Here is a 9,283-nt window from a genome sequence, read left to right as displayed (position 1 = left end):
GAATATTGGAACATTGATATACATTGTTTTAGAATAGGGTATGATGAAATTAGCCCTTTACCAGAGGAATTTGGTGCTATTTTAGGCTTCCCTGCAATAGACCTGGTAGTAATCCCTAGAGTAGATGCATATTACTATAAGGATTTTGAGCGCTTCTTTAACTTGAAGGAAAGGGATTTATCAAAAATAGTAGATGGCAATGTAGTGAACTTAAAAGAATTCGCACGCTATTATTTTGATAAACCGCTTTCTGAATCTTTTCACATATATAGAAGAAGGGCGTTTTTATTCTGCATGCTTAATCAATATTGTCTTAGTAGTGGAAAAATTAACGATGGTCAATCAATTATAACCACTGTGCTAGAACAAATTGAATCAGGGAGAAATCCAATGCCATTGATAGTTGGGGAGACTATGATTAGTCTAGATGAATTGAAAAGGGACCCAAAAGCACCTCTTCGCGGTTCTCCAATTTTATTACAGGTAGAAAAATAATATTTTTAATTACAGAAATCAAAAAATATATTTTTGTATTGAAATATTAATTTATTTGCATTGGAATTTTTTTTTACAGATATGGTTAATGGAGAGGCTAGGATTAATTAGCCCTCCGGACGACATTGAAAATTATACGCCCACTTGCTTTGTGAGAAGAAAGAAGCGCATCCCTAAAATTGGGCGCCATGGGTGGAAGAAAGTCTTTGAATCACGTGATTTCGCTATCAAGTGGGTCATCCCATGGTGGAAAATAAAAAGGATGGTTGGTGTTAACAAGCAACCTTTCTGCCGTCTTCCAAGCTTGTCTCGCATGACATATTATTACCCCTGCAGAGTAAAGAGACAATATGGCTTGCTTCAAAATATTCCTTCCGGGGATCTTCGTCCTCCCTATGAGTATCCCGTATCTCAAGAAGTGGATAAATTTGACACTTACTGGAGCGCTAGACCTTTATGGGAAGTGATTACCCAAAAGGTTCCCCCTTCTTTACCTAATGATGTAAAGAAGTGGTTGCTGAAGAAGTCTTCAATTGATCAGGGTAGAACCGATGTGAAGAATCGTCTAGGTGACAGGGTGACACCGGCCAAGGAACGCTTAGGTGCAAGAATTGAGTTCAAGACACCTACAATGCCTAAGAAGAAGAATACTACTAAAGACAAGGGGAAAAGGAAAGCTACAGACAAAAAGGTTTGGGTGGAAAAGAAGCATGGGGTGCTAGCTGAAGGAGAAACAATCTATTCCAAAATTGAATGTAGGTCCTCTAAAGGATGCCTACTAGCTAAAGTGATGGATGAAGAGGAGGAGGCGGAAAAGAATTGGAAAAGAGCAAAGAAGGAGAAGAAAGACTAGAACATTGCTTAGCTTTAGATTTATTAGATTCTTAATTTTTATTTAAAGTTAATTTATTTCAGCCTTATTTGAATTCCATTAACAATGCAATTTTATTTTATTAATGAAATTTCAGCTTTCAATTAAATGTCACTTTAAATTTATTTTATTAAAGCAATGAAAAACCGAAAAAAAATTAATTTTCCAAAAATCTTTCGAGCACAGAAGTCGAAAATTTTCCGAAAAAACACCGAAATTTGCCCAGATTTTATGACTGAATTGGCGTCAGTAATTGTAGATTGGCACCAGCTATTGAGGTCTGGCGCTAGGCGCCAATTCCATCGTCTGGCGCTAATGGCTTTTGGCTGGCGCCAGACTTTGTTCTGTGAGGCCAGTTGCTTTTCCGACTTTTGTTGACTTTTTGTTGATTTTGGAACACGGAGATGTCGAAAACTAAAGTGGCCGCACCCGTAATGGGTTGCCTACGTATCCTTTCCTAAGGAATCAGGCCGAACGTAGCTCTCTTGAGTGTCCTACTCAAGTAATTATGGGTAGTATTTTTTAAGTTGGTCAAGATTGGTCATGTTTGAGAATTCATTGCCATCCATGTCAGTTAATTTTGCTGCACCACCTGACAGGATTGTTTTGACAATGTAGGGGCCAGACCAATTAGGTCTAAACTTTCCCCTTGGATCTAAAACATTTTTCCTTAGTGCTTTTAATACCAAATCTCCTACTTTGATATTTCTTGTCTTGACCTTCTTATTAAAATGTCTAGCCATACAAGTTTGATAGCACTGAGTGTGATGTAGAGCTTCTAGTCGTTTTTCGTCGAGTAGGATCAATTCTTCATATCTTGCCCTAGTCCATTCGACTTCATCGAGTCTACTCTCTAGCGCAATACGTAGAGATGGTATTTCTAGTTCGACAGGTTGTACGGCATCCATTCCATATACCAAAGAAAATGGTGTATTTCCTGTTGACGTACGGATTGACGTGCGATAACCCCACAATGCAAAGTGAAGCTTGTCAGGCCAATCCTTATAATTTTCTGTCATTTTCTCGATGATAGTCTTTAAATTCTTATTAGCTGCCTCGACTGCTCCGTTTGCTTGAGGTCTATAAGGGGACGAATGATGATGTTGGATACCATATTTATGTAGCAATTCTTCACATTCGGCTTGAAAGTGAGTTCCATTGTCACTTATCATTTCATGTGGGACTCCATATCGACAAATGATATTTCTCTCGATAAAGAGCGCTACATGTTTTGCAGTGAGTTTAGCGTATGATTGCGCTTCAACCCACTTTGTAAAGTAATCAATTGCTACTAGAATAAATTCGTGGCCTCCTGTCCCTGGAGGAGTGACCTTGCCAATTATGTCAATTCCCCATGTAGAAAATGGCCATGGTGATGTGTAGGTGTAGAGCAAAGATGGAGGAACGTGCTGTAAATTGGCGTAAATTTGACACTTAGGGCATCTTTTCACATATTGATGGCAGTCCCTATTCATGGTAGTCCAATAATACCCTTCTCGCATTATTTTCTGGACTAACATTTTGCCATTTATATGAGTTCCACAGATTCCTTCGTGGACCATTCTCATTATTCTTTGTGCATCCACCTTCCCTACACATAGGAGAGCTCGACCTTTAGGTACCCTTTTATGTAGCTCGTTCTCTATGAGTACATATTGAGAAGCCAAAAGTCTCAAGGCTCGTTTTGCTCTTTTGTCAGCATGAGGAGGGTATTCTCCCTTGGTGACATAGTTGAGAATGTCTGTGTACCATGGTTCTTCTTCTTGTTCTTCATCTTCATCTTGGACTGGGTCGTCGTCCTCTATAGCCTGTATATATGCCGGTTTGTGCCTTTTTTCGATAGTTAGAGGCATTTGCTCGATATCCGTGGGAATCCTAACCATTGAGGCTAATCTTGCCAAGGCATCAGCAAATTGGTTTTCTTCTCTAGGTAGATATGTGTATTCTACCTTCTCTAACTGATCGGTAAGAGTTTCCAGATAAGTTTGGTAAGGGGCTAGGCTTTCGCTCCTTACTTTCCACCTTTTAGATATTTGATTGATGATTAGAGAGGAATCTCCAAATATCCTTAACTTCTTTACTCCCAATGTCAGGGCTGTTTCAAGGCCTATCACGCATGCTTCATATTCAGCAGCATTGTTGGTAACGTCGAAATCAAGCTTTATTGAGATTGGGACATGTTCTTCCTTAGGTGATACTAGTAGCACTCCGACACCACATCCCTTTTGGTTTGAGGCTCCGTCGAAATACAAGGTCCAAGTATCATCTTCGGTGACCATCAAATCTTCATCTGGAAATTCATTGTCCTGTATTGGTGTCGAGTCTTCTATTGGAAAATCTGCCAGAAAGTCTGACACCACAGATCCTTTAATGGCTTTTTGTGGCATAAACCGCACATCGAACTGGGCTAAGTTGACTATCCATCTTGAAATACGTCCATTGAGCGTTGATTTCTAATCGAGATACCACGAAAACGGTATGCACCAACATGTAATGTCTCAACTTAGTTGTGGCCCACACCAAAGCGAGGCACAATTTCTCGAGTGGTGTATAGCGTGTTTCGTATTCGAGCATCTTCTTACTTAAGTAATAGATTGCATTCTCTTTGTTTTCTACCTCTTGTGCTAGCATGGCTCCCATTGTCTCCTTGGTAACCGTCAAATATAACCTAAGAGGTATTCCGGGAAGTGTTGGCGCTAATACGGGAGGATTTGCGAGATAGGCTTTGATCCGGTCAAAGGCTTCTTGACATTCGTCATCCCATATTACTGGTACATTCTTCTTGAGCTTTTTGAAGATTGGTTCACATATCGCTGTTAGTTTTGATATGAACCTGCTTATGTATTGCAATCGGCCAATGAATCCTCGAATCTGTTTCTCGGTCTTGGGCGGTGGCATCGACATGATTGCTTTAATCTTGGTTGGATCTATCTCTATTCCTCTAGAGCTTATGACGTACCCCAAGAGCTTGCCTGAGGTGACTCCAAAAGCACATTTTGATGGATTTAACCTCATATTGTATTTTCTTAGCCTTTCGAAAAATTTCCTTAAGGCTACTTGATGGCCTGGACGGTCCTTTGATTTCACAATCATGTCGTCGACATATACTTCAACTTCTTTGTGCATCATGTCATGGAGCAAGGCAGTTGCTGCACGTTGGTAAGTAGCACCTGCGTTTTTCAACCCAAATGGCATTACCGTGTAACAGTAAGTGCCCCATGGTGTGATAAAAGTTGTCTTCTCCATGTCTTCTTCCGCCATGAGAATCTGATTGTACCCTGCGTATCCGTCCATGAATGAGAGAAGCGCGTGATTTGCTGTGTTGTCTACCAGAATATCGATGTGTGGCAAAGGGAAGTCGTCCTTTGGACTTGCCTTATTTAGATCTCGATAGTCGACACACATCCTTACCCTTCCGTCTTTCTTTGGAACTGGGACGACGTTGGCGACCCATTCAGGGTATTTGGATACCTTGATGAAACCTGCAGTTATTTGTTTTTGAACTTCTTCTTTTATTTTAAGTGCTACGTCGGGTTCATTCGACGCAACTTTTATTTTACAGGTTTCATTCCTGGAATTAATGGTATAGTGTGTTGAGCTATTTCTCTGTTAATGCCTGGCATATCTTCATATGACCAAGAAAATACATCGATAAATTCTTTAAGCAAGTTAATTAAATCGGTTCTTTCTTGTTTATTCAATGTTAGTCCGATTTTAACTTCTCTTTTATGAGTTGAATCATTTGAGATGTCAACTGTTTCAGTCTCTTCAATTACTGGTGTTTTCTTTTCAAGTGTTTCCATTGCTTTAATAAATTCTTTATCTTTTTCATCGTTAGCTAAGCAATGTTCGTCATCTAGGGTTAGGGAAGAACACGAGAAGTAAGGAGAATGAGCGATATTATTATACTCTGAGATCATTACATCAAAGAGTGATATGTCCTCAGGGACTGGATCACTAACTATCCTAGGAGAAGAAATAGGAAGGGAAGGCGTTATAGTTAAAGCCTTAGAAGGTTCTAAAGGGGAAGACTCTGACTCAGACTCTGACTCTGACGATTCTTCAAACATCGGCCCTTGTCCTGTCGTGATCGATATCTTCCTTCCACTCGGAGTAGTCACCTTGATAGTCTTGCGCCACCCTTGCAGCGATCCTTCGGCTGGAGTAATTAGCTTTGAGGGGTCGAAGTTTTCACTTTGTAGGACCGTTTGAATGAGTGAAGAGTTATCTTCCTCATAAACTGACTCATTCTTTTCTCGCCCAAACAGTAATCCCATGACATTAAAGTCAAAGCATGGAGGTGCTTTCTCCTTATGGACGGGAGTTGGGATTTCGTCAATGAAGTAGCAATCCAAGAAAATCTCGAATCCTGGTTGTCGTATGCCATTTACAACAAATGGTTCGGGAAATTCATGGCATGGATAGTCCTCTCCTTCTTTTATAAACTGACCATTAAGCGTAAGGGGGTACTGATCCATTGGAATTGCTTTCTTTTGAATACGAGCGTCCCTACGTGCTTTCAATTTGTCCTGGGCTCGCTTGAGATCTTTCCTAGTCGGTTCAAAACCAAGTCCGAAAGTATCTAGCTTAGGGAGGCCAGGTGACTCTATTGATTTTGCTATCCCCTTCTTCTTTCCTAAGGTCATCCCAGGGAAGTGTCCTTGTTTCTTTAGCATAGTGTTGATAATCATGTTGGAATGGGGGTCGTGGCAAAGAGATGTCCTTTCATCCTCTTGGATTAAGGAGACTTCTTCGTTAAAGCCCCATAGGTCTTCATCATCTTCGTCGTGCTCCACGTTGATGATTGAATTCTCTATTGATTTGATCCTCATTGGCGAAGCATCAATGGTGATGGGGATTCCTCCAACTATGGCTTTCACTTGTTGGTGGAGAGATGAAGGGACAGCCTTTAGGTCATGGAGCCAAGGGCGTCCTAACAACAGATTGAATGAGGCTTTGATGTCTACCACTTGAAAAGTAGTAGCATGTTCTATTGCTCCTGCCGTCACATTTAGGGTTATTTTGCCGAGAGCTTGACGTCGAGTATTATCGTAAGCTCTTATTCCTTGTGTGGATGGAGTTAAATCCTCATCCTTTATGCCAAGCATCCTTGCAGTCCTAAGTGGATAGACATTAATAGCCAATCCATTGTCTACAAGAGTCATGGGAACATTCATTCTTTTGCAGACTACCGTGAGGTTTAACGCCTTGTAGTGTTTGTCACCTTCCGGGGGTAAGTCTTTATCAGAGAAGGTGATTAGATTAATCGGACTAGGGAGGTCACTCGTGAGGAAGTTAGCTAGTCCCTCAGGAGTGGTGTCAGAATCTATCCCGATTTTGTCCAAGGCATTCATCACAGCTAACCTATGTTCTCGAGATGTTGCCAGAAGCTTCCATACATTCATCTCCACTTTTGTCTTCTTGAATTGTTTAACGATGTCATTGTCTTCGATGATAGGTATGGGAACTTGTTGTACAGTAGGCATAGGTTGTGTTGAAACGGGAGGTTGTACTCTCCCGGATCTTGTGAGGACGTCTATTGATGAATCTTCTTCAGCCCAAATGTCGTCCGTGGTGTATGATACAGAAGGTGAAGGTCCTACTATGTCTTTTAGATAGACATATTCTTCATCACTGTCCCATACTCCATTAACATTTATGTCCTCTTCTTGTTGAACTCGGACTAATTCCTTTCTATCAATCATTTTCTGCACCAAATCCTTGAACTTGAAGCAGTTTTCTAGGGTGTGTCCTCCTGACTGATGGTATTGACAGTAATATCTATCTGTCCTTTTTAATGATTCAAATGGTCTCGGTTCGAGAGGTTTGACCTTGCCATTCTCGGAGAGCATTTCAAACATTTGTGCATACGGGATCCCAATTGGAGTATAAACTTTATTGCTCTTCTTGGGTCTTTCGGTGACTTGTAAGGGAAAGTATTTTGCCTCATAAGTCGTTTTTACGGGTATGAATTCTCTCTTAGGTTCTTCATCATATTCCTTGTGAAGTTCATTCAAAATTTTGAGAGTTTCATGTAACAGTTGCGATGTCTCCCTCAGATACAGTGTGAGTATTCATATTTCTACCTCATTTGCTGTTTCTGGAAGATTATCTTCGACATCGAAAAAGGTCTCTTCTTCTTCCTCTTCGACGTTGGTTGCTTTGACAGGTTTAATGAGGGATGAGGGGTCAACTTCGCTTTCTTCATCGGAGATAGCCAATGTGTGAGCTAGAGGTGCATTGTCAATACTCGGTTTCTTACTGGCAGGGGGCAACGGTAGCTTGTTACTGTCAATTAGGTCTTGGATAGCTTTCTTAAGCTTCCAACAGATTTCAGTAGAATGGCCCCTACCTTGATGATATTTGCAATGTGCATTGGGGTTCCAATTAGGCGACCTCTTCTCGACTGGTGGATCTCCAAATGGTCCAATGGGAGTTATAAGACCTTTTGCGTTTAGCCGATCAAACGCGGTGTCATAACTCATGCCAATAGGAGTGAAGTTTCTCCTAAACGGTTTCTTTTTTCCTTGATTATTCATGGCGAGGACTTCTCCTAGATTAAAGGCGCTAACATTATTTGAGTGGGCGGTTTTGGAAGAAGAAGGATTGTCATTCTTCTTTCCTTTCCAGCCACTGTTGGAGTTATTGTTGGCAGCTTTAGATTTAGCTAAGTCATCTTCAATATTAATCCCAATATCATAAACAGCCTTAAAGGTATGAAGGTTATTTTGATATTTAAGATGTTTTGAATATTTTTCTTGGAGATTTTTAATGAACAGTCTCACGGACTCTTTTTCACTTGGTACCTCAATCATTTTAGTTGAGGTTTCTCTCCACTTGTTAAAGAAAGATGTGAAGCCCTCATTCTCCTTCTGTTTGAGGATTTCAAGTTCTCTATGGTCAGTTTTGACTTGAACGTTACACTTGTACCTATCGACGAAAGCGTTTGCTATGGATTCCCAGGTAGAGGTCTTTTCTTTTTCAAGAGAAAAGAACCATTGTTGGCAAACGGTCTCGAGAGATAGCGAGAACAGAGAAGGGAAGACTTTCTTATCGATACCCTTGATACTCATTATTGTTTCAAATGCCCTTAGATGGAAGTATGGGTTGTCGATTGCCCTAAACTTTGGGATGTCGTTGGCACTGAACTTCTGTGGAAGAAGATCCTTATCCACCGAGACCCCTTGGGATGTGAGTTCTTGAAACTTGTAGTCGCTGGACAACTTGCTTAGGCTTTCTTGCATGAGGTCCATTTGTTGTTGCTTCGCGGGATCCTCGATCTTAAGTGCGAGAAGCTTTAGTGTCTCAGTTACAGTAGCCAGTTGGTTCTTGAGATCGTTAACTTCTTCCTGAGTTGCCATTATAACTCTTGCTTTCCTCTTGCAAGCTATAGGTTTGTCGAAAAGTTGGACTTGTAAGAAGAGGTTATCTTTGATTAATCGTCCTTCCTTTCTTGACCACGCGCTGTAAATTAAGCCAGTTTGCGTTTTAATTACTTGACTCGAATCAATTTGACTTTATGGTTTTTATTTTAAAAAAAGAAAAAAGAGGGTATGTAAAAAGTATGCATATTTTTAGGGAGCAATAATGTATATTTTTAGGGAGCAATAATGTACATGTGTTTAGGGAACTTAAGTACTATTATTTATTGGAGGATTAATATTCGACTTACCCCCCTTAAAAAAAATGGCGAAAAATGACGCGCGCACACAAGACTCCCTTAATCATGGCCAAGACATGTGTATTGGTGTGTGTATTGAGTGTAAGTGGCATGCTTGGACTCTTGTGTAAGACCATGGGACTTAGTGCCTAAACTCGAATATTGATTCAATTAAGCATTATTGCCAGCAAAATTAACCGAATTAAACAGGAAACTGATTAATTAGACATTAGGTGATGACTCGACAAATAATCCGA

The sequence above is a fragment of the Chenopodium album genome, chromosome 6 (genome assembly GCF_948465745.1).
Source record: "Chenopodium album chromosome 6, dcCheAlbu1.1, whole genome shotgun sequence".
Classification (NCBI taxonomy): Eukaryota; Viridiplantae; Streptophyta; class Magnoliopsida; order Caryophyllales; family Amaranthaceae; genus Chenopodium; species Chenopodium album.
The sequence above is the reverse complement of the archived record's forward strand: the minus strand, read 5'-3'. Positions refer to the sequence as shown.